The sequence below is a fragment of the Lontra canadensis genome, unplaced genomic scaffold, assembly GCF_010015895.1.
Source record: "Lontra canadensis isolate GAN:19392208 unplaced genomic scaffold, GSC_riverotter_1.0 scaffold42, whole genome shotgun sequence".
Lineage (NCBI taxonomy): Eukaryota > Metazoa > Chordata > Mammalia > Carnivora > Mustelidae > Lontra > Lontra canadensis.
In genome coordinates this window covers 13,573,576-13,599,403 of record NW_022631036.1, presented here as the reverse complement: position 1 = coordinate 13,599,403, position 25,828 = coordinate 13,573,576, and the positions used below count along the sequence as shown (strand labels likewise).

The following is a 25,828-nucleotide window of genomic DNA, read 5'->3' as shown; positions in this document are numbered from 1 at the left end:
AACCACTGAGCCACCCAGGCACCTCTAGGCTTAAACTTTCAATGAACTAATTTTGAGAGGATATCCCACTTTATCTTGCTTTTCAGACAATATGGTATGTAATGAGGTGATAAAATCAGTGTAACCCATGTAACTCTACGTAAGGAAATAGTTTGGTTTCTTTTTGTGATATGTACCAACTCTTAACAGTATTTACGTTGTCTGAAATTCCAGAGTGAAAAATTCATTTTTTTGATCTTCTTTAGCAATGCATTTTTCCCACAGAATGGTGATTTCTTCTTACTTATCAGTCCTTTCATCAGGAGTTACCAAACTTTTCTGTAAAGGACTAGATAGTAAATAGTTTAAGCTTTGCAAGCCAAGAGGCAAAAATCAAGGATAGTATGTAGGTACTTATATAATGAGAGAAGACAAATTTCCACAAATATTTATTGATGAAAGTCAGAATGATATTAATGAATGCTGAAATTTGAATTTCATATAATTTTCACTTGTTATAAAATATTATTCTTTTGATCTTCAAAAAAATTGAAAAATCTAAAAACCTTTCTTAGTTCATGGACCAAACAAAAACAAGTAGCTGGCCAGATATGGTTGGTAAGCCATCGTTTGCCAACTCTTGATTTATATCATGTTGTGAAAGTGTGTCAGTCATTTTATGTGATCATATTTTCCTTTTCGGAATAAAAGAGAGAACATGAAGACCTTGGGCATTGTTATTTGAAAGTGTATGTGAGATGGTGGAGCCTCTGGTGGAGGTTAATTTTGGTTTGGTTAGTCTTGGCTTTCTGTTCTTACAAAAGCCCTAGATAAATAAAATGTCCCAAAAGTCCTTACTTTAGCTCCACTTTTGAAATGTAGGTAAAATGAAATGATTGTGGAAACTCATGAAATTTTTGAGAATATATCTCTATTTCCTCTCTAAAATTTAGATATTAGTCTCACAAAGCTGTAATCACTGTGTTGTGCAGTTTGTTTTTCTTTGAAATATAAATTATATGATGATTTAATTACCAAGATTTACAAGTTGATTTCAAATGTTAATCCAAATTCTTAATTCTCTTACTTGTATTATCAAATCAAAACCGTTTTCCTTTATTATTTATGCTAATTACTTCAAGTGTGATTACCATGGTATTAACATAGATAAAGGCTTGAGATGACAGTGGCATTTGTACCACTCTTGACCATCTGAAAATCAGAGAATTGCCAGGATGAAAGTTAATGTGAAGTTTTATCTTATGAGGGGTCCAGGTTCCCAAATCAGCACAGAAGTTGAAAATGATGAACAGTCAAAATTACCTTTGAACATCTCTAAGGCAGTAGGACTGTGTGAGGCAACTATATGGTCTCCAAGTAAGCCCAGGGGAGCCAGGCTAAGCCCAGGATGACCAGGCTGGTTTATGTTTGGGGCTGTACAACACCTTAAAACCAGAATCATTTTCCTTAGGTGAGATGCTCATACTCCCAGGTTGCACCACTGACTGAGAATGACCTAGGCAGCAGGTTTGTCATCTCATGCACACACCAGAGCCTTGTTTTGTTTTGTTTGTTTGTTTTTTCTTTAGTTAATTATTTTTATTAACATATAATGTATTATTTGCCCCATGGGTACAGGTCTGTGAATTGTCAGGCTTACACATTTCACAGCACTCATCATATCACCCTCCCCAATGTCCATAACCCAGCCACCCTCTCCATACCTCCCTCCTCATGGCAACCTGAATTTGTTTTTTGAGATTAAGAGTCTCTTATGGCTTGTCTCCTCCTGATCCCATCTTGTTTCATTTTTTCCTTCCCTACCCACCAAACCCCCCACCCTGCCTTTCAAGTTCCTCATATCATGGAGCTCATATGATAATTGTCTTTCTCTGATTGACTTAATTTGCTCAGCATAATGCCCTCTAGTTCCATCCATGTCTTTGCAAATGGCAAGATTTCATTTCTTTTGATGGCTGCATAGTATTCCATATATATATTATCCATTCATCTGTTGATAGACATCTAGGTTCTTTCCATAGTTTGGCTATTGTGGACATTGCTGCTATAAACATTCAGATGCATGTGCTTCTTTGGATAACTACATTTGTGTCTTTAGGGTAAATACCTTGTAGTGTGATTGCTGGGTTGTAGGGTAGCTCTATTCTCAACTTTTTGAGGAACCTCCATGCTGCTTTCCAGAGTGGCTCCACCAGCTTGCATTCCCACCAAGAGTGTAGGAAGGTTGCCCTTTCTCCGCATCCCCGCCAGCATCTGTAGTTTCCTGTCTTGTTAATTTTAGCCATTCTGACAGGTGTGATGTGGTATCTCATTGTGGTTTTGATTTGTATTTCTCAGATGCTGAGTGATGTTGAATACTTTTTCATGTCTGTTGGCCATCTGGATGTCTTCTTTGCAGAAATGTCTGTTTATGTCTTCTGCCCATTTCTTGATTGGATTATTTGTTCTTTGGGTGTAGAGTTTGATAACTTCTTTATAGATTTTTGGATACTAGCCCTATGTCATTTGCAAATATCTTCTCCCATTGTGTCAGTTGTCTTTTGGTTTTGTTGACTATTTCCTTTGCTGTGCAAAAGCTTTTGATCTTAATGAAGTCCCAATAGTTCATTTTTGTCCTTGCTTGCCTTGCCTTTGATGATGTTCCTAGGAAGAAGTTGCTGTGGCTGAGGTCAAAGAGGTTGCTGCCTGTGTTCTCCTCAAGGATTTTGATGGATTCCTTTGCCACATTGAGGCCCTTCATCCATTTTGAGTCTATTTTTGTGTGTGGTATAAGGAAATAGTCCAGTTTCATTCTTCTGCATGTGGACATCCAATGTTCCCAACACACTTGGTTGAAGAGACTGTCTTTTTTCCATTGGACATTCCTTCCTGCTTTGTCGAAGATTAGTTGACCATAGAGTTGAGGGTCTATTTCTGGGCTCTCTATTCTGTTCTGTTGATCTATGTGTCTGTTTTTGTGCCAGTACATACTAACTTGATGATGACAGCTTTGTAATAGAGCTTGAAGTCTGGAATTGTGATGCCACCAACTTTGGCTTTCTTTTTCAATATTACTCTGGATATTCAAGGTCTTTTCTGGTTCCATATAAATTTTAGGATTATTTGTTCAATTTCTTTGAAAAAAAAAAGATTGTATTTTGATAGGGATTGCATTAAATGTGTAGATTGCTCTGGTAGCATAGACATTTTCACAATATTTTTTCTTCCAATTCATGAGCATGGAACGTTTGTGTCTTCCTCAATTTCTTTCATGAGTACTTTATAGATTTCTGAGTATAGATTCTTTGCCTCTTTGGGTAGGTTTATTCCTAGGTATCTTATGGTTTTGGGTGCAATTGTAAATGGGATCGACTCCTTAATTTCTCTTTTTTCTGTCTTGCTGTTGGTGTATAGAAATGCAACTGATTTCTGTGCATTGATTTTATATCCTGACACTTTACTGACTTCCTGTATGATTTATAGGAGTTTTGGAGTGGAGTCTTTTGGGTTTTCCACATATAGTATCATATCATCTGCAAAGAGTGAGAGTTTGACTTCTTCTTTGCTGATTCAGATGCCTTTAATTTCTTTTTGTTGTCTGATTGCTGAGGCTAGGACTTCTAGTACTATGTTGAATAGCAGTGGTGATAACGGACGTCCCTGCCATGTTCCTGCTTTCAGTTTTTCTCCATTGAGAATGGTATTCGCTGTGGTTTTTTCATAGATGGCTTTGATGATACTGAGGTATGTGTCCTCTGTCCCTACACTTTGAAGGGTTTTGATCAAGAAAGGATACTGTACTTTGTCAAATGCTTTTTCAGTATCTATTGAGAGTATCATATGGTTCTTGTTCTTTCTTTTATTAATGTATTGTATCACATTGATTGATTTGCGGATGTTGAATCGACCTTGGAGCCCATCCCACTTGGTCATGGTGAATAATCTTTTTAATGTACTTTTGGGTCTTATTGTCTAATATTTTGGTGAGAATTTTAACATCTGTGTTGATCAAGGATATTGGTCTGTAATTCTCCTTTTTGGGGTGTTTGTTTGGTTTTGGGATCAAGGTAATGCTGGCCTCATAAAATGAGTTTGGCTGTTTTCGTTCTATTTCTATTTTTGGGGAACAGTTTCAGGAGAATAGGTATTAATTATTTTTTAAACATTTGGTGGAATTCCCCTGGGAAGCTGTCTGGCCCTGCGTTCTTGTTTGTTGGGAGATTTTTGATGACTGCTTCAATCTCCTTACTGATTATGGGTCCTTTCAGGTTTTCTATTTCTTCCCGGTTTAGTGTTGGTAGTTCATACATCTCTAGGAACGCATCCATTTCTTCCAGATTGTCAAATTTGCTGGTGTATAGATGCTCATAATATGTTCTTATGATTTTTTTTTATTTCTTTAGTGTTGGTTGTGATCTCCCCTCTTTTTTTTTTTTTTTTTAGATTTTTTTTTTATTTTTTTGACAGACAGATCACAAGTAGGCAGAGAGGCAGGCAGAGAGAGAGAGGAGGAGGAGGCAGGCTCCCCGCCGAGCCGAGAGCCCGATGTGGGACTCAATCCCAGGACCCTGAGATCACGACCTGAGCTGAAGGCAGAGGCTTTAACCACTGAGCCACCCAGGCGCCCCAATGATCTCCCCTCTTTCATTCATGATTTTATTTATTTGGGTCCTTTCTCATTTCTTTTTGATAAATCTGGCCAGGGGTTCATCAATCTTATTAATTCTTTCAAAGAACCAGCTCCTAGTTTTGTTGATCTGTTCTACTGTTCTTTTGGTTTCTATTTCATTGATTTCTGCTCTGATCTTTATTATTTCTCTTCTTCTGGTTTTAGGCTTTCTTTGTTCTTTCTCCAGCTCCTTTAGGTGTAGAGTGAGGTTGTGTCCTTGAGACCTATCTTGTTTCTTGAGAAAGACTTGTATTGCTGTATACTTTCCTCTCAAGACTGCCTTTGCTATGTCCCACAGATTTTTGTTTTTGAACAGTTGTGCTTTCCTTATCATTTGTTTCCATGAATTTTTTCATTTCTTCTAAATTTCCTGGTTGACCCACTCATTCTTCAGTAGAATGTTCTTTAGCCTCCATGTATTTGAGTTCTTTCCAACTTTCCTCTTGTGATTGAGTTCTAGCTTCAGAGCATTGTGGTCTGAAAATATGCAGGGAATGATCCCAATCTTTTGGTACCATTTGAGACCTGATTTGTGACCCAGGATGTGATCTATTCTGGAGAATGTCCCATGTGTACTAGAGAAGAATGTGTATTCTGTTGCTTCGGGATGGAATGTTCTGAATATATCTGTGATGTCCATCTGGTCCAGTGTGTCCTTTAAGGCCTTTCTTTCCTTGTTGATCTTTTGCTGGGATGATCTATCCATTTCAATGAGGGGGGTGTTAAAGTCCCCTACTATTATTGTATTACTGTCGATTGTTTCTTTAATTTTGTTAATTGGTTTATAGAGTTGTCTGCTTCCATGTTAGGGGCATAGATATTTAAAATTGTTAGATCTTCTTGTTTGGACAGACCCTTTAAGTATGATAGAGTGTCCTTCCTCATCTCTTATTATAGTCTGTGGCTTAAAACCTAATTGATCTGATATAAGGATTGCCATCCCAGCTTTCTTTTGATGTCCATGAGCATGGTAAATGGTTTTCCACCCCTCACTTTAAATCTGGAGGTGTCTTTGGTTTTAAAGTGATTTTCTTCTAGAGAGCATATTAATGGGTCTTGTTTTTTTTCTTTTTTTTATCCATACTGATATCCTGTGTTTTTTGTTTGGGGCATTTAGCCCATTTCCATTCAGGGTACCTATCGAAAGATATTAATTTAGTGCCATTGTATTGCCTGTAAGGTGACTGTTATTGTATATTGTCTCTGTTCCTTTCTGGTCTACTACTTTTAGGTTTTCTCTTTGCTTAGAGGACCCCTTTCAATATTTCCTGTCGGGCTGGTTTGGTGTTTGCAAATTCTTTTAATTTTTGTTTGTCCTGGAAGCTTTTTATCTCTCCTTCTATTTTCAGTGATAGCCTAGCTGGATACAGTATTCTTGGCTACATGTTTTTCTCATTTAGTGCAGTGAATATATCATGGCAGTTCTTTCTGGCCTGCCAGGTCTCTGTGAATAAGTCTGCTGCCAATCTAATATTTCTACCATTGTATGTGACAGACTTCTTGTTGGGAGCTGCTTTCAGGATTTTCTCTTTGTCACTAAGACTTGTAAGTTTTACTATTAGATGATGGGATGTGGACCTATTTTATTGATTTTGGGGTTCTCTGTGTCCTGAATTTTGATCCATGTTCCATTTGCCATATTAAGGAAATTTTCTACAATAATTTACTCCAATATACCTTCTGCACCCCCTCTTTCTTCTTCTTCTGGAATCCCAATTATTCTAATATTGTTTCTTCTTATGGTATTACTTATCTCTTGAATTCTCCCCTCATGGTCCAGTAGTTGTTTGTGTCTGTTTTGCTCAGCTTCTTTATTCTCCATCATTTGGTCTTCTATATCACGAATTCTGTCTTCTTCCTCATTTATCCTAGCAGTAAGAGCCTCCATTTTTTTTTTTTTGGTATGTATGTATTTATTTTTTATTTCTTTTCAGCATAACAGTATTCATTGTTTTTGCACCACACCCAGTGATCCATGCAATACGTGCCCTACCTAATACCCACACCTTGTTCCCCCATCCTCCTACCCCCTACCCCTTCAAGACCCTCAGGTTGTTTTTCAGAGTCCATAGACTCTCATGGTTCACCTCCCCTTCCAATTTCCCTCAACTCCCTTCTCCTCTCCATCTCCCCATGTCCTCCATGTTATTTGTTATGCTCCACAAAGAGCCTTCGTTTTTTATTGTACTTCATTAGTAGCTTTTTCGATTTCAACTTGGTTAGATTATGTTCTTTTATTTCTCCAGAAAGGGATTTTATTTCTCCAGAAAGGGTTTCTCTAATCTCTTCCATGCCTTTTTCAAGCCCAGCTAGCACTTTGAGAATCATCATTCTGAACTCTGGATCTGATATATTACCAATGTCCATGTTGAGTAGGTCCTATCCGTTGGTATTGCCTCTTGTTCTTTTTTTTTTGTGGTGAGTTTTTCCTTCCCTGTCATTTTATCCAGATAAGAGTATATGAACAAGAGATTAAGATACTAAAGGTATGACAAAGATCCCAGAAAAATGTATGCCAACCAAATCAGAAGAGACCCAAAACCAGAGGGAGAACAAAGGGGTAAGAAAGAAATAAAAATAAAAACATATATCTATATCTATATCTATATCTATTAGATTGATGAGTAGAACATAGCCATACCCAGGTGATTCTGGGTGTATTCTGGTCTTTTAGAAGAAAGTACCTCCCAAAATTTTAAAGAAAGTAAAACTTATATATATACAAAAATAAGGGTGGACATGATGAAGTGATGCAATATGAATGTAAAGATGAAAATTTTAAAAAAATCTAAAAAGGATTTGATAAGATAAGTTGGTTGTGAAAATAAAAGAAAAAAAAAGGAGAGAATGTGTTTAGGCTGGAGACTAGAACAAAGCCATGTGCTAGATTTAGGGTATATTTTGATCTATTAGAAGAAATTGTATCCCAAAATTTTAAAGGAAAAAAAAAACCCTGTATGTATACAAAAATAAGGTTAAATACAATGAAGGGATAAAATATGACTATAACATGAAGGTTTAAAATGATTTTTTTTAAGAAAGGTATTATTGAGATAAGCTACTTAAAAATGTTAAAAGAGGGAAGAGGAAATGTTTAAAAAATAGAATAAGGAAAAAAATAAAATAACAAAAAAGTTAACTTTGCAAGACTAAAGGATCATGGAGAAAAAGTTATGAACTCTATGTATGCTTTCACCTAGCTCTGGAGTTCTGCTGTTCTCTTTGATCAGTGAGCTTGGTCTTGGCTGGATGTTCTTGCTGATCTTCTGGGGGAGAGGCCTGTTGCAGTGAGTCTGAAATGTGTTTGCATGAGTCAGAATTTCACCATCCTTGCCAGGGGCCAGGCTAACTAATCTACTCAGGTTTGCTCTCAGGAGCTTTTGTTCCCTGACCAATTTCTATAGAGCTCTGGAGGATGGGTATGAAAATGGCAGCCTCCCAATCTCTGGCTTGGAGAAGCTGAGAACTTGGGGCCCCACTCCTCAGTGCACCCTCAGAGAAAAGCAGTCAATCACTCCCATCTCCCTGGTCTCTGGCCACGCTCTGTGCTCACCCGGCCTATGACTGAGTGTTTCTATCTCTGGCACCCAGACTTGTTTGGAGTCTCCAAACCCAGCAGATTTCTGCCACTCATTCCTGTGCCATTCCTTCTGAAGGAGGAAGGAGGGGGTCTCTCCAGATCTGCTACTTGTGGGGTCCCTGCTTGAAAAGCAGTGGTCTGACTGTGCCTTGGATCATGGTTTAAGGTAACCCTGGTCTGAAAGCTCACTCTGCCGCTTTGTCTCTGTAGTTGTCTTCCCTGTTCCAATACCTCAGCACTCTGACACACTCAGAATCCCCGATCTTGTAGGATCGGGGACCTGTAGGACACTGTAGGACCTGAGATCATACTGTCCCCGTGAGGGCTCCACCCCCGCTAAGCCTCTGGAGTGACTATCCCTCAGTGGAGCAGACTTCTAAAAGTTCTGATTTTGTGCTCCACTGTTCCACTGCTTTCCAAGATCCGGCCCCTCCCCCTGCAGTCTATCCTCCTGTCGCTTTGGATTCACTTCTCTGCATGCCCTACCTTTCAGAAAGTGGTTGATCTTCTGTTCCTAGAATTGCTGCTCTTCTCCTCTTCTATCTCCTGTTGAGTTTGTAGGTGTTCAGAATTGTTTGATAACTATCTAGTTGAACTTCTGGGACTTGATGTCATTTCAATCTGCTACTCGTCCGCCATCTTGGCCCCCTCTCCCAGAGCCTTGGTTTAAATAGATTATTTTTTTTTCTTCCCCTTTTCCCCATGTAACTAGTTGACTTTTGGGGAGCTAAATGAACATATGATTACAAAGCGATTTACAAATGAAATGAGTTCCAGATGTAAATTTGTTCCTAGATGAGCCTTGTCTATATTATTAACTTAGTACAAGCAACAATTTCTGGAGTTCCAGAGAATCTTGAGGTCCTATGGAGAGTGGTGAAGGACTTAGTGGGCAGGATGCTGGTCTTCCCATCAACACTTACCCTGCTGCAACATTTCCTATTGATCTACTTTATAGGCTGAAGCTCCAAGTATTGAGTTTGTTAAACAAATTGACAAAAGAATTCTGCTTTTAAAAAGTTGAAAACCACTAATTTAAAGATTATTTCTGATAGTCTTAATTCTCTTGTGCCTATCACCACACAGCCCTTTTCTCAAGCAGTGCAGGTGGAGTGCCTGTTCAAGCTACTTGATTTCTTGCTTCTCTCAGGTGGTGGCTTTCTTGTCATAACTACTAATGGGATGCCTTGTGGGGCAGAGTCTTCCTTAGGACAGATGGGGAGAGGAATTAAGAAAAGATACCCCAACTCCTTAGTTTTCAATCTGCTAAATTCCCTGTCCAACTCTTGCCTTGTGATTTACTACTCATGTCTCCTGTGAGGGTAGGTGGGGGGAAGGACAATTATCCAGCCCCCATCCTGGTAATCTCTACCATAGTTCAGGGCTCTCAGGGTTCCAGAGTTACATTGTGGTGGCACCAGAGCTGCATTATGACTTTTGTATGTCCTACATACTTTGGCCTTTGGATACTTATGCTATAGAAAACATTAAAGGCTGAGTTCATTATCACATGTTCACCACTATTACATTTATTTTTTCTTCTGATTTTAAAAGAATCAAAGTGAAAACATCTTTGTAGGTCCTTCAAATATCATGCCTGGCTCCCCCCAGCACTGAGTCTACTGGATAAATCAGCCCTGATTAGGGCAAGAGGATTGGGTTGGAGGAGGAGGACTCTTCTTCATCCCTTAGTGGGATGTGTTAAGTTAGTTAATTCTTCTATTGTTTACTTATAGCATCCATCCCCATTTTCTGGTGTACCTTCCAACCCCCCATCAACATAACTACTATGCATCAGACATGAGTTCCTCTGGGTTGGACCAGAAGACAAATTTGAGAGGCAGAATTGTCACCTCTCTCAGAAGACCAAGTCTTTCTTATGGGGTTCTATGCATCATGCCTGGCTCTCTCTTTCCTTGTTTTTTTTCCTTCATTCCCCAAGTAACTCTTCATATTTATGCAAATGAGATTTTGGGAAGTCTATCCCATTAAACTTTGCCAGACATGTTCAAATATATCTGAATCCCATTTAGATTCAAGATGTGACTACCTATATATCAAAAACTTGAGGGTTATTTTTATTACTCTTTTCCTTTGAACTGTAATAATAGCCTTAAGGAATATTCTTTTTTTTTTTTTTTTTTCTTTAAGAAAGAGAGAGAGAGAGAGCATGAGCGCAAACACATGAGCAGGGGCAGGGGAAGAGAGAGAATCCCAAGCAGGTTCCATGACAATCATGGAGCCTGATGTGGAGCTCAGTCCCATGACCCTGAGATGATGCCCTGAACTAAAATCAAGAGTATCAAGAGTCAGATGCTCCACTGACTGATCCATTCTGGTACCCCAATAAAGAATATTTTTTAAAACCTTCTCCTTATTTATACTGACTGTACCTTAAATTAAACCCTCATCAACATTCACTTGGAATAAATTCCAGTTCTTACCCCTTCACCAAACACTAGTAATATGTTATTTTCTCATTTAAAATTTGGTTGGATCCCTAGTAACCACAGGATATGGTTCAACTCTAAAATATAGCATAGAGAGTTTTTCATGATTTGACCTTACTAGATTAATACTTTTCCTTTGCCATCTAATGGCATTTATCAGATGTATCAGTCAGCTAATGCTGTGTAACAAACCCAAAACCCACTGGCTTAAGACAATAGTATTATAGCTCTCACCTCTGTGGATTGGCTGGAATCAGCTGATTTAGGCTGGGTTTGCACATGTGTCTGTGGGTCGGTTGGCTTGTTTATATGTCATTGGCTCAGCTGGAGACTTTAGGTAGGGCAGCTTTATTTCATGTGTCTCCCCTCTGGAACCAACATATGGACGAGGCACTTCCATGTGTGTTTTTACCCTGGAAACATTGGTTTGACAAGGCATACTTTTTTTTTTTTTTTTAAGGATTTATTTATTTGAGAGAGAGAGAGTGAGAGCACATGAATGAGGGGAGAGGCAGAGGGAGAGAATCTCAAGCAAATTCCTGACTGAGCAGAACCTGACAAAGTGCTTGATCCCAGGACCCATGAGATCATGACTTGAGCCAAAATAAAGAGTCAGTCGCTCAACTGACTGAGTCACCCAGGTGCCCCCAGGCATACCTTCTTTATAGTGACAACAGAAGCTCAAGAGAACAACATTAAAGAGCTCTTGAGCCCTAAATTCAGAATTGGCATATCGTTACTTCTGTCTCATTTTATTGGCCAAAGTAAGTCACATAGATGAGTTTAGAGTCAAGAGATAGGAAAATATATTTTGCTTCTTTATGGGAAAACCGAAAGTTTACATGGAAAAGAATGAGAGGTGCAGAATTGAGGCCATTAGTATGATTTGACACACCAGCCATCCACTACACTTTTAAAACTTCCTGAACATACCATGTCTGCTTGAGAAAGGGATTGTAAATATTCATTCTGAGCCCTGTGTCATGAAGAAGGCTGGCAAGTCTGTTCTTGCTATAACATTATTATGATGCTTCCTGCTTCTTAATCTTGTTACTCCTTGGTTTCTCTCCCACTGGCTCTATGAGTCTTGCCAGCCTTTCAATGCCACATACATGAGAAGAGTCTTTTTCTGATGCTCCCAACTGAGAACATTGGTCAAATCACTTGAAGACCTGGATAAGCTCTTTGCTTCCACCCAGAGATGAACTTTGTTGCTTTAAAAAGTGAGAGGAGGGAAATTAAGGACATAGGCAATGTGGTACAAGTTATCACAACTTCACAGAAATCAAATGAATAGAATGATTTTCTTCTTTAAATTGGAGTCATCAGTACAACTATTTGAGAGAAGCAAGTATGCACAGATGTAGGGTTCATCACCACCCTTTGGAAGCAGACCTAGGTGTAGAGAGTGAAGGGACAAATAGGAAGATACATTCCATCCTCACCTTACCTATCTGCAGTAAGGGGCATGTGTGTACTTCCCCTGGGGGAAGAGAAAGGACTTGAAAATATGACCAAGGGGTCTTTTTCCACACGAAATGCCTTTTGCACCACTGGGCAATTTTAACTGCTACCTTTCTCTTAAGGCCTATTTTATGGCAGTACTGCCTTCTATTTTAAATCTATTTAGTCTGCCCTCTTCTCCAACTCCATGGGTCAAATTTACTTTTTGTGTCTTTTATGTCATATTATTGTTATTTATGTACACACCAATATATGTATTTGTCCAGGCTGTGAATACCTAAATGATCAGAATCAAGTCCTACTTGTCTTTCTATTTTTAGTAGGATGGATCAAATGAATGAATGCTGAATCTGTCCTATCAGATCATAAACAACCTGGAGGCAAGATTATTTATCTTGTGCCTTTTTATTCCTCACATTATCCTGCATAATTCTTTGGACTTAGTAGTCATTCCTTAAATAAATATTTGTTGAATGATACAAATTAAAATAATGCTTACTCTTGGAGACCTGAATTTTATTATTGAAGTACTTATTTGTTATTAAATCATGTGTGAGATTAGGAGGGTTCAAGAATATTCTTATGGGTTCTTCTGAAAATTTATCATTTATATTCTCTGATCTATACAAGAAAATTTTGGAGGAGCTGGAATTTAATGTGGAGAAAGGATAACTGAAGGCTGATAATTAATGCTCCTTTATTGGTGATGTTAGTTATTCTTCATCTTAACCAATGAAAGTGTTTGTGTGTATTGCCTAGAATATAAGCATAGATTAGATATTATTATTCATAGACTGTGTTAGGGGACTTACAGAATTTCCTTCATTGGCTTTGAACAAAACCCCTTTTTTGGTGTGGGCTTATGACACCTGCTTCTAGTAAGCTCTTCAGTTCTCTGTGATTTAGTAGTTTTTACAATGACTGTAGCAATGGTTCATGGGATGTGTTTCTTTAAGAAGTTTTTATTTTAAAATCAGTTAGTTAACCTATGGTGTTATATTAGTTTCAGGGGTACAATATAGTGATTCAACACTTCCATACATCATCTGGTGCTCATCACAAGTGCCCTCCTTAATCCCCATCATCTATTTCACCCACCCCCAACCCATCTCCTCTCTGGTAACCATAGATTATTCTCTATAACTGAGGGTCTGTTTCTTGATTTTTCTCTCTCTCTCCCTCTCTCAATTTTTCCCCTTGTTTTGTTTCTTAAATTCATGTATGAGTGAAATCATTATGGTATTTGCCTTTTTTTTTTTTACTTATTTCACATAGTATTATACTCTCTAGCATACCACATTGCAAATGACAAGATTTCATTCTTTTTTTTTTTTTTAAAGATTTTATTTATTTATTTGACAGACAGAGATCACAAGTAGGCATAGAGGCAGGCAGAGAGAGAGAGAGAGAGGGAAACAGGCTCTCCGCCGAGCAGAGAGCCTGATGCGGGGCTCGATCCCAGGACCCTGACTGAGATCATGACCTGAGCCGAAGGCAGAGGCTTTAACCCACTGAGCCACCCAGGTGCCCCAAGATTTCATTCTTTTTTATTGCTGGATAATATTCCATTTTATATATACTGCATCTTCTTTATCCATTCATCAGTTGATGGATACTTGGGCCACTTCTATATCTTGGCTATTATAAAGAATGCAACTATAAACATAGGGGTGTGTGTATCCCTTTGAATTAATGTTTCTGTATTCTTTACCCAGTAGTGAGATTGCTGGATCTTAGGGTAGTTCCTTTTTTAAGTCTCTGAGGAACCTCCATCCTGTTTTTCAGAGTGTCTGCACCAGTTTGCATTCCCACCAAGAGTGCACAAGTGTTCCTTTTTCTCCACATCCTTGCCAACACTTGTTTTTTTCTTGTGTTGTTGATTTTAGCTATTTTGACAGGCGTGAGGTGAGATGGAATATGTCTTTTAAAGTTGCTGACATATGTAATGAAATATTAGATGATAATATTTCATAGTGTATGTGGAATAATTATGTGGGACAAACAAGGGTATATTAAGTATCTCCCAGTATATATTGTTAATGCACATATTTTTGTTTTGATTAAAAATCCAGCACAAAATATTTCACTTTTTAATGGACTTTCTTAAGCAAAAAAGCTAACAGAAATTATGTAATAAAGGTAATAATGAAGAAAACACGTACTTGCCTAAATAAATGGTAATTGGTATGTGATTTTAAGATTTTAGGTTCTCCAGGAAATGTCATGAAATACCTGAAGAGCTAGAGTTTTACCTTTAGAAAATTTTTCAGTTATTTATTTCTTTGAAGCAAATTACCCCAAACCTTAGCAGCTCAAAATAATGAACATTTGTTATTTCAGATAGTTTCTGTGGTTCAGGCATCCAGGAGCTGCTTCACTGTGATTCTGGCTTGAGGTTCCTCATGGGGTTGTCATCAAGATCTTGTTGGGGCTGCCATTATATGAAGACTTGACTTGGGCTGAAGGATCTCAATCACAAGACTGACAATTTGGTGCTGGTAGTTGGCAGGAGATCTCAGTTTCTTACCATGTGGCCTCTTCATTGGCCTGCTTGAGTGTTAACACAACAGTTGGTTTCTCCTAGAGTGAGTGATCTAAGAGAGAGCAAGGTAGAAGTTGCAGTATCTTTTATGACATAGCCATATACTATCATTTCTGCTATATATTACTGATTACACAGGTTAACCCTATTCACTGAGAAGGGGAATATTCAGGGGCATGAATACCAGGAGGTGGAAACCACCAGGGACCATCTTGGACACTGGCTACCTGAGCTTTTTTGTAATAAGATCTGCAGCTATTACTGCAAATGTTTTTGTTGAATATTAGGATAGGTTAGTTGTATGTTAACTTGTTGAGTTTTAAATTTTCTGAATAATTTTACAGTAGAAGATATTTAAGAAAATTAATTGAACTTATTATTTGATTTAGAGACAGTAAAAACTAGTAAGTTTCTTAGATTTAGTGTCATTTGAGAAAGCATAAGAAAAATATTTTAATCCTTCTTCAGATTGTGTCTTGGAAGTTTTAGTATTACAAATTCCTGTTGACTAAATAAACAAAAGAGGTATAAGAATTTCAAAGTCAACTGACACAGGCACATAATTATTCAGGGGATCTTATATTAAGATATGAAATGAGAACCACTGTTCTTCCTTCCCTCTTTCTCTGCCCCTAGCCCAAAAATCAATTGATCTCTTCCCCAAATTTGTTTTTCAGTGGCATAATTGGAACTGGTGCCTATTCTGGTATCTATGCTTTTATCCTCATCTCTCTTTATAAACTGAATGAATCCCTGTTGAACTTGGATCCTGCACATAATAATTATGCTTGCTTGAATACATTGCTTGGGATTAAAGACATTATTTCTAGGCTGTTATTTTAATTTCCCTAATTAAATAGTAAACTTCTTGAGGAAAAGAAACTTGCTTCATATTTCTCTTGGATTCCTGGCCCTAAAGCACTGTAGCAAAATGATGGTCACATAGCTCGTCCTAATTCACCAAATAGTCAGTGCTTAATTCAAAGGAATGTCATATCTAATATGGTAGATACCATAACCTAGAAGCAGGCATAGTCACTAAAATTTATCTATAGGTTTCTGAAAGAAAAAGCCTAGATTTGTGTTGCCTTCCTTGGTATAAATATTGAGGAGTAGAGGATAATGCATTGTTTGACTGCAGGCTTGATCATATTCTGGAAATATTTTTCTGATTACATCTGTTTTAGACGACCAGAATTTAACAAGCTTTTCATGAAAGTTTCAGTAACTTTTTTCTAAAAGTTCTATATAGTTTTGTATCATGGGGCACCTGTCAGAAAAGTGATATAAAAAGTATACATCTACTTGAAACACAGTGATTCTGGAAATATTTGTAGTTTTTTTTTTTGTTTTTTTTTTGTTTTGTTTTGTTTTTTTTTAATAGGCTTAAGGATTTTACTATATTCTGTTCGGAGACTGTGGAAAAGATACCAACACATTCAGTTATAGATAGTGTCTGTAGCAATTTTGAAATTTAAACTTATATGGCAGCCATTCAGATTCCTGTTTTTTTTTAATCATGTTTTTTAGAACTGACAGTTTACTGAATACGGGGTCCAGCCATTCAGAACAATCATATAAAATGTTAAAAAGAAAAAGTCAAATGTGGTTGAGAATGATTGCAAAGCAGCCTTGACACATTCTTGGGCCTGTAAGCAGGATTCTACAGGCCAATGCCGGCAGGGTTTTGCCTGCGGGAAGCGAGAAAAAGTCAATGCAAATCAGGGCAGTTTCTCAGGAGAATAACCTGTGTGGACAAGTATTTGTTTAGGGCCATAAAAATGTCTTTTCTTTCCTTCTTTCTGAAACTTGAACTTCATAGTAAGTTATTTAAAGGCAGGGCATCCTGAATAAGTGCTGATGAAATCATGAAAGGGTATATGTTAAAAACACTGTTTGGTCCACGTCTTTGCAGCTAGTGTCCTTTGGGAAGAACCTGGATTGCATGAGGGAGAGTCGGGGGTGGGGGTGGGAAGTTGCTCTCCCCACCTCTTTTCTTTTGAAGATGATTGAAAAAATACTGAGCCTGCCTAACAGGCCAGAGAGACACTGCTGCTTCTGTTGCTGGTCCATCTGCTTGAAGCAGTTTAGGGGAAAGACCATGGACTCTGTTTGTTTTGAATACTACACAGTGCACTTTGGGGCTCAGAGCTCTGGTTTCAGTGGCTGAAATTCGGGCTTCCTTCAGACTTCACTGATCTTTCAAGTTCCTTCCAGCTCTAGCATTCTGGGTTCTAAGTTAGACACCAGAGGTAGAAACTGCTCTGTGAAACACATGAAAAATGTATCCAGGATCATCAAGTTGCTTCTGGCTTTTAAAAATTTGCTCAACACCGTGATAGACCATGTGAGAACTGGAGAAATATGTTACACATTGTCGTTTCTGACCCAGGGAGACAAGATAGAATTAATCGTACATGTTAGGCAAAAGACAACAGTAGTTCTTTATCTCTGGGGTTGCTTTCTGCAGTTCCAAATACCCACAGTCAACCACAGTCCAGAAGCAGATGATCCTCCTGACATATTGTCAGAAGGACAGTAGTAGCCTAATGTTGGATCTCAGTGTGTATGTCGTTCACCTCACTTCACCTTATCACATAGATCTTTTACCATCTCATCACAAGAAGATGAGTGCAGTATAGTAAGATATTTTGACAGAGACAGGGACCATATACACATTATTGTTATAATTGCTCTATTTTATGATTAGTTACTGCTGATAATCTCTTACTGTCCCTACTTTATAAATTAAACTTTATCATAGGTATATCTGTATAGGAAAAAACATATATATCTAGGTACTATCCATGGTTTAGGCATCTTGGATCATATCCCCTATGGATAAGTAGGGACTACTATAATTATATTTCTTTTAAAAATTTTCTGTGGTATTTTCCTTAGTTCCAAATCCAAGATTTCTGATTCAAGTCCACTTTTGTATCTTGGTAAAGTTTTTTTTAGTTTTTCTCACCTTTCTTTCTTTCTTTCTTTCTTTCTTTCTTTCTTTCTTTCTTTCTTTTTAAGATCTTATTTATTTATTTGACAGACAGAGATCACTGGTAGGCAGAGAAGCAGGCAGAGAAAGAGAAGGAAGCAGGGTCCCCGCTGAGCAGAGAGCCTGATGTGGGGCTCGATCCCAGGACCCTGGGATCATGATCAGAGCCAAAGGCAGAGGCTTTAACCCACTGAGCCACCTAGGTGCCCCTTTTCTCACATTTCTTAAGGCACTGTTTTGGTAGTTTATAATTTTTTGTTGCTTTTGTGATTTTGTTCCTTTTCTCATTTTTATTTTTTTAAAGTAGGCTCCATGCCCAATATGGGACTTAACTCACAACCCTAAGATTAAGAGTCACGTGCTTTACTGACTCAGCCAGTCAGGCACCTCCCGCTGCCTTTCTCAATTCCTAAATTTGGTTTTTTGTAATGGATTTACTGCTAGATAACATTTTTTCTAATACTTTTGCAATAGATTCTTTTGGGACTAAAGTAATAGAGTCAAGACTTGAATCCAAGCAATTGGACTATAGAGCTTGTGTGCTCAACCACCTTACCATGCTTCCTTCCGTGTGATTTTTCACTGGAGACTACCATGGATATGATTATATGTTTCTCTTTTTTTGACTTATAAATTGATAAATTTCCTATGGTTAACTGAAGCAACTATTTTACTATATATTTTTTTCATTTGACTTATGAAATCATGTATTTCCTAAAGATAAATGAAGCATTTTTTTTTTACTCTTACCTGTTACCTCCACATCCATTTATTATATTTATAAGGAAAGTGGCCTATCATTTTCTTTTCTTGCAGTGTCTTTATTTGGCTTTGATATTAGAATTATGCTGGCTTCATAGAATTACTTAGGAAGTGTTCCCTCTTCTTTCGTATTCTGTATAAGTTTAAGAAGGATTGATGTTAAATGTTTGGTAGAATTCATCAGGGAAGCCATCTGGTCCTGGACTTTTCTTTGTAAGGAGGTTTTTGATTACTAATTCAATCTCTCTACTTGTTACAGGTCTGATCAAATGTTCTACTTTTTCATGGATCAGGTTTAATAGTTTACTTGTCTTTTTAAACAGAATTCCTGGGGCACCTGGGTGGCTCAGTGGGTTGAGGCCTCTGCCTTAGGCTCAGGTCATGATCCCGGGGTCCTGGGATCGAGCCCCGCATCGGGCTCTCTGTTCTGCGGAGAGCCTGCTTCCTCCTCTCTCTCTGCCTGCTTCTCTGCCTACTTGTGATCTTCGTCTGTCAAATAAATAAATAAATAAAATCTTAAAAAAAAAAACAAAAAAACAGAATTCCTGACATTCACACTCAATTTTGTGAGTCATTTTAAAATTATTTAGATTATTACTTATGTTTAAACAGTGTCATTGCATATCATCTCTACTTATTTATTTTTTATACTTTAACTTTCCACTTTGGAGCTGTTAATTGCATCGTCAAATAATTTTTCCAGAACATGAATATATGTGTCGTATGTTTTCTGAGTGGGGTATGTATGTGATCCCTGCTGCAAAGGAGATATACAGAGTTCTTTGGGAAGTTTTCTGCCATTATTCCTATGGCATCCTTTCTGTACTTCCTTATTCCTCTGGGACTGCCATTTTGTTTGATGATGTCCCACAGGTCTCTAAGGCTCTGTTGAGGTTTCTTCTTTCTTCTTTCTTCTTTTTGTTCTTCAATTTAGATAACACAGTTGATTTGTTTCCAAACTCACTATTTTTTTCTTCCATATCTGTTCACATTTACCACTGAGCACCTCTATGGAATTTTTCATTTCAGTTAATGAACTTTTCAATGCTAGAATTTTTATTTTGTTCATTTCATAACTTCTAATTCTTTATTGATATTATATATTTGATGAGACATATCATACTTTCCTTCATTTGTTTTGACATGATTTCTTTTAGCTCTCTTAACATATTTAAAAAAGTGATTTAAAGTGTTTGTGTAATAAGGCCAATCTCTGGGCTTTCTAAAAGACGGTTTCTTTTCTTCTTTTTTTTTAATATTTTTTTTTATTTTTTAATAAACATTTAATGTATTTTTAGCCCCAGGGGTACAGGTCTGTGAATCTCCAGGTTTACACACTTCACAGCACTCACCATAGCACATACCCTCCCCAGTGTCTATAACCCAACCACCCTCTCCCTACCCGCTTTCCCCCAGCAACCCTCAGTTTGTTTTGTGAGATTAAGAGTCTCTTATGCTTTGTCTCCCTCCCGATCCCATCTTGTTTCATTTATTCTTTTCCTACCCCCCAAACCCTCCATGTTGCCTCTCCACTTCTTCATATCAGGGAGATCATATGATAGTTGTAAAAGATGGTTTCTATTGATTGTCTTGTTTCCTATGTTGAGCTATGCTTTTTTATTTTTTTGCATGTGTCATGTTTTTTTGGTTGTTGTTATAAACTGAACATTTATTCATTTATTAAAAGATTTTATTGGGGGGCACCTGAGTGGCTCCGTTGTTATGTGTCTGCCTTTGGCTTAGGTCATGATCCCAGTGTCCTGGGATCGAGGCCCGCATCGGGCTTCCTTTCAGTGGGAAGCCTGCTTCTCCCTCTCCCACTCCCCCTGCTTGTGTTCCCTCTCTTGGTGTCTCTCTGTCAAATAAATAAAATCTTAAAATTTTTTTTTTTTTTATTTGGGGTGCCTGGGTGGCTCAATCATTTAAGTGGCTGCCTTTAGCTCAGGTCATGATCCCAGGGTCCTGGGATCAAGCCTCACATCGGGCTCCCTGCTCAGTAGAGAGCCTGCTTCTCCCTCTCTCTCTGCCTACTGCTCTGCCTACTTGTGCTCTCTCTCTCTCTCTCAAATAAATAAATAAATAAAATCTTTAAAGAAAAAGATTTTATTTATTTATTTGAGAGAGAGCATGAGCCTGGCGGGGAGCGGCAGAGAGGGAGAGGCAGACTCCTTGCTGAACAGGGAGGCCAATGTGGGGCTCAATCCCAGGACCGTGGGATCATGACCTGAGCCAAGGGCAGAGACTTAACTGACTGAGCCTCCCAGGTACCCCTAAACTGGACATATAAAATTATGTAATGTGATAATTGTGAAAATAAGATCCTTTTTTTCCCCCAGGGTTTGTTATTATTGCTGTTTTCTCTTGTTCTTATTTTTATTGTTGTCATTTAAAGAATTAGTGACTTTCTTGAACTAATTTTGTAAAGTCTCTTTTTTATTGCATGTGGCTGCTGAAGTCTCTGCTTGGTTAGCTTAATGGTCAGGTAATAATTGAATATAGATTTTCTTGAATGCCTGGAACGAGTGTCTCTCAGGTTTTGCTGAGGGATTCTTTTGTGTGTTGGGACATACCCTAGTACTCAGGCAGATAATTTACAATACTGCATTAGTCCTAATTTCCAGGTTGCCTGGAACCTCAGTGTTGTCAGAGGTGAAAACTTAATGCTTCTAGTCTCCTCTGAGAATGTGTACAGCCCGTGGTGTGCATATCAATGTAGAATAGGCACCTGACAATTGGCTTTTTTTGATTGTAATGTAAGTACCTGATGTTAAGTTTTTGATTGCTGAGGAATCCATTTCAAAGACATCCATCTTGAATAAACACATTGCCAACCACATAACTAGATAAAGAAGGATACCCTTCTCATGAAGTTCCTTTTTTTTTTTTTTGAAAGTTCTGGTTGCCTAGATAATCATTTGACTGATTGCTGCTTGCATTTTCCTTCCTGTGCTTTAATTGCCACACTTATATTTTAAATTCACTGATAAGGAGTGAACCTGCTAAACCCTGGGCATCCCACCCTCAATTCCAATGAAGTCAGAACCAGGTCCATGCACTTGCTCTCTCTCCCTCTCTCTATCCTCACAAACTCGCTGTGTGGTCACGGGCATGCCATGTACCCTTTAGAACTCATGAGTAGTAAAGCTTATTGTTTCAAAGTTCCCTGATAGTTGTTGCTGAGGTATATTTTATATTCATAATAAGAACTATAGGACTGGTCCAGCCGTAATATTTGCTGTGGCTTGGGAAATTCTGTGGGGACCTACCACAAATAATGTGGGCCCAGGTGGTTCCCCACAGGCATTTCCAGTTGATAACATCACTATTGATAGGTTGAGACTGACCCTAAACAACCAATACACATTCACATAGCTGAAAGTTACTAAAATATTTATTTTATTGTTATCTTTATTTTTCGAGGTTACTGGTTAGCTGGATAGCAGATTATGGGAAGAGGGCAAGTTAAAACACTAAAAATACTCACTGTTCTTATTGACATCCATTAATAATCTTTGAATAAGTGCTCCCTGGGTTGCTATAAGCCTTTCAACACTCAATTCTGAGGCATACAAATAAAGGAAGGAAGTATGACCCATAGAAAAGAAAAAAAACTATTCTTGAAAAAGCCTAGGCATTGGACTTTAACTAGACAAATACTTTAAGTTTTCATCTATTTTTATCTTTATATTTACTTTATTGGGTGGTTTGGAGATGCTGTTTTTGGCTATTCTGATGCCATTTTAACCTGGCTTTTCCTGCTTAGCATAATGTTTCTGAGATTTGCATTTTGTATATTAGTAGCTCATTTTTATTTTAAGAATGCAATCTTAACTGGTTATTACCAGTATGAAATTTTATTTGTTGAATTGTTAGATATGCTTTGGCCTGCTGGTTTTTTTTCAGTTAACTTTCTTTTTTTCACCAATTTCATGGTTACATAATCTATTAATAGTAATATTTTGGTTTTCTCCCTTGTGTTATTTATACATGTACTCTTTCTTTTCATGTTGCATTGGGTCTCATCTGCCTAATGTTTTATTATGAAATATATTTGGTGCAGGAACCTGCAAAAACCTCTTGTGGGGTTAAGTTTTTTTCTGTTTCTGTTTACTCTTTACTCAGATATGGGTGTTGAATTTTATTGAAGGTTATCCTTAGCAGTTACTGAGTTGATAACATTAATTTCTGTGGTAATCTGTTAATGTTGTAAACTAGTAATGAATTATCCATGAAGTTATGGGAAAAATTTCCTTGGTCAAGTTTTATTGTTTCTAAATATGCTGATTAATTTCCTTTGCCAATATTTTAATTGGGATTTTTGTGTTTATGTTCACAAGTGAGGTAAACTATAGGTTTATTAAGCTATTTTTAGCCTATCTTTGATATTGGTACATTACCTACATGAAATGTGTTGAGAAATTTCTTTATTATGAAATATTGTGTTCATTGCTCAGATTTGTCAAAATTTAATATTTTTGTCATATTCACTTCAGATTGGGTAGAGATACCCTTTGTACCTCTTTCCAATCAATCTCTCCCTCCTCAGATGTGAACAATATCCTGAATTTCATGTTCATTATTGTCAAGTTTTTATACTTGAATGGTATATTTATAAACCTAAAAGTTTGCAAAGAATTTTTTTTTTTTTTGCAGGATTTCACATTTGCTATTTAGTTAGCGTATTTATTTTATTTATTTATTTTTTAAAGAATTATTTATTTATTTGAGTGGGGGCCAGGGAGAACACAAGTGGAAGGGGCAGAGGGAGAGGAAGAGAGAATCTCAGACAGACTCCATGCGGAGTGTAGAGCTCAGTTGAGGGCCCAGTCCTAGGACCCTGAGATCATGACCTGAGCCAAAACCAAGAGTCAGACACTTAACTGACTGTGCTGCCCAGGCATCCTTAGTTAGTATATTTATGAAGAGCTGAGTTTCAGGAGCCAGTTAGTCTTGGTTTGAAATTCCTAACTATAATAATGAAATTTTCTATTTCTCTTTTCAGTTTTGTTAGTTTTTAAAAAAAATGTCCTTTGAAGCATTGACATTAGTGCCTATTTCTATGTCTTCTGACAAACTTGACTCTTGTATTATTATGAAATGATCTTTCTTTTGCTAATATTTCTTGTTTGAAGTGAAGTCTGCCTTTTTTTTTTTTTTAAAGATTTTATTTATTTGACACAGAGAGATCACAAGTAGGCAGAGAGGCAAGCAGAGAGAGAGAGAGAGAGAGGAGGAAGCAGGCTCCCTGACGAGCAGAAAGCCCGATGCGGGACTCAATCCCAGAACCCTGAGAACATGACCTGAGCTGAAGGCAGAGGCTTTAACCCACTGAGCCACCCAGGTGCCCCAAAGTCTGCCTTTTCTGATATTAATATAGCCACTCCAGTTTTCTTATGATTAATGTTTGTATAACTCCCTTCCCCTTTTACTTTTAACCTATTTGTGTCTTTATACTTTAAGCAGGTTTCTTTCCTATAGCAATCATATTGCAGGATCTTGTCTTTTTCTGCAGTGACAGTCTTTGTCTTTTAACTGGAGGCCATTTACATGTAATTATCGATAAGGTTGAGTTTATATTTACTATCTTGGTTTCTATTTGTCACATTTGTTTATGTTTTTTTCCCTTCTTTCTCTGCCTTCTTTTAATTATATTTTCTAGCATTTTATTCCGTTTTGTACTAATAGCTTATTTATCTCTTTATTGTCTTAGTAGGAGTTATGGAGTTTACATTGTGCATATTTAACTTATATCCCTATAAATAATATGCCATTTCACACATGATATAAGAACTTTTACAGAAGTATATTTCCTTTCCTTTCTATCATCATTGTGTCATTATTAATGCATACTTCATATCTATGTATAAAACAAAACATTATTAATTTTATTTAAACCATCCATTATATTTTAAAAAATCTTTAAAAAGAGAAAATATCTTTTTTATTTACACACATTTTAAATCATTCTATTACTTATTTCCATTGTGTGCATTCAAGTTTTGATCTGATACAATTTTGCTTCTGCTCAAAGAATTTCCTTTAACATTTCTTGTAGGTTTGATGACAATGAATTTTTACACATTTTGTTTGCTGAAAAAGTAGATCACCATCAGTTTTGAAAGATATTTTTGCTAGATATAGAATTTTATGTAGACAGTATTTTTTTTTCATTATGGGTACTCTAAATACATTTCTTCCTTGTCTTCTGGCCTACATAATTATGATAGGAAGCCTGCAATGTTAGTTTGTGGTAATTAGCTGTCGGTAATTATTAGTTTCTTTGTAGTTAATGTTTCTCTGGATGCTTATAAGATTTTTTTTCTTTATTGCTAGTTTTCTTAATTTTGATTATAATGTGGTTGGCATCATGTTCTTTTCGTGTTTCTGCTTGGCATTCATGAAAATTTTTACATCAAGGGGTTTATAGCTGTCATCAAATTTGGAAAATTTTGGCCATTTTTTGTACAGATATTTTCTGCTCCCTTCATATTACCCTTTCTGGGACTCTAATTAAATATTATGTTAGACTGAGTATTAATTTTCTTTCAGTTTTTATTTCTCTCTATGATTCATTTTGTGTTGTTTCTATTGCTGTGTCTTCAAGTTGACAAATATTTTCCTCTATAATTTTACTCTGTTATTAATGCCATTCAGTGAAATTTTTATTTCAGATAATGTTTTATCTAGATATTCCATTTGATCCTGTTTTTATATCTTACATTTGTTTCTTATTATATTTACATCTTTGAACATTTTAATATTTAAATTAGAAAATTTAAGATCCTTATGGGCTAATTCCAACATATCTATCATATCTAGGTCTTTTTCTAGTGATTTTTCTCGTGGTTGTGTGCTACATAATTATGCTTCTCTATGTGACTAGTAAAATTTGATTGAGTGCTGAACATTGTGAATTTTACATTGTGGAATAAAAGATTTTGTTGTCTTCCTCTAAAAGTGTTGGAGTTTGTTCAAATAGTATGTTAAACTACCTGAAGATCAGCTTGATATTTTCAAGTATTATTTTAAAAATGTTGTTAAAGTCCTAAGAAGCATTTGCTCTAGAGCTAATTTAGAACTACTATTAATGTCTGACTCTTCTGAGGTTTATAATGAATGTACCACGTATTCAGCATGTCTGGTTGGAGAACTGATGATTCCTAGTCTTGTGTGAGCTTTGGGAATTGTGGTTATAGCTCTTTGGTAATTGTTCTCCCCTGCCCCAGGGAGGGTTAGTTTATCTTTGCCCTCATGGGTTTCACTACTGTATGAACAGATTGGTATTCAGTCAATAACTCGAATACCTGATTCAGATTCCTGGAGCTATTTTTCTATTCTGTTCCTTCCTTTCCATACTATGCCTTACAAATTCTACCCTCTTTGTCTT

The 25,828-nt window shown here is 37.0% G+C and overlaps 1 protein-coding gene across 4 annotated transcripts in view; it reads left to right on the top strand.

Moving 5' to 3' along the window:
• The window catches only part of TTC6 (tetratricopeptide repeat domain 6), a 219,987-nt gene that overhangs the window by 54,018 nt on the left and 140,141 nt on the right, over positions 1 to 25,828 (top strand). The gene's annotated exons all lie outside the window — the stretch shown is intronic.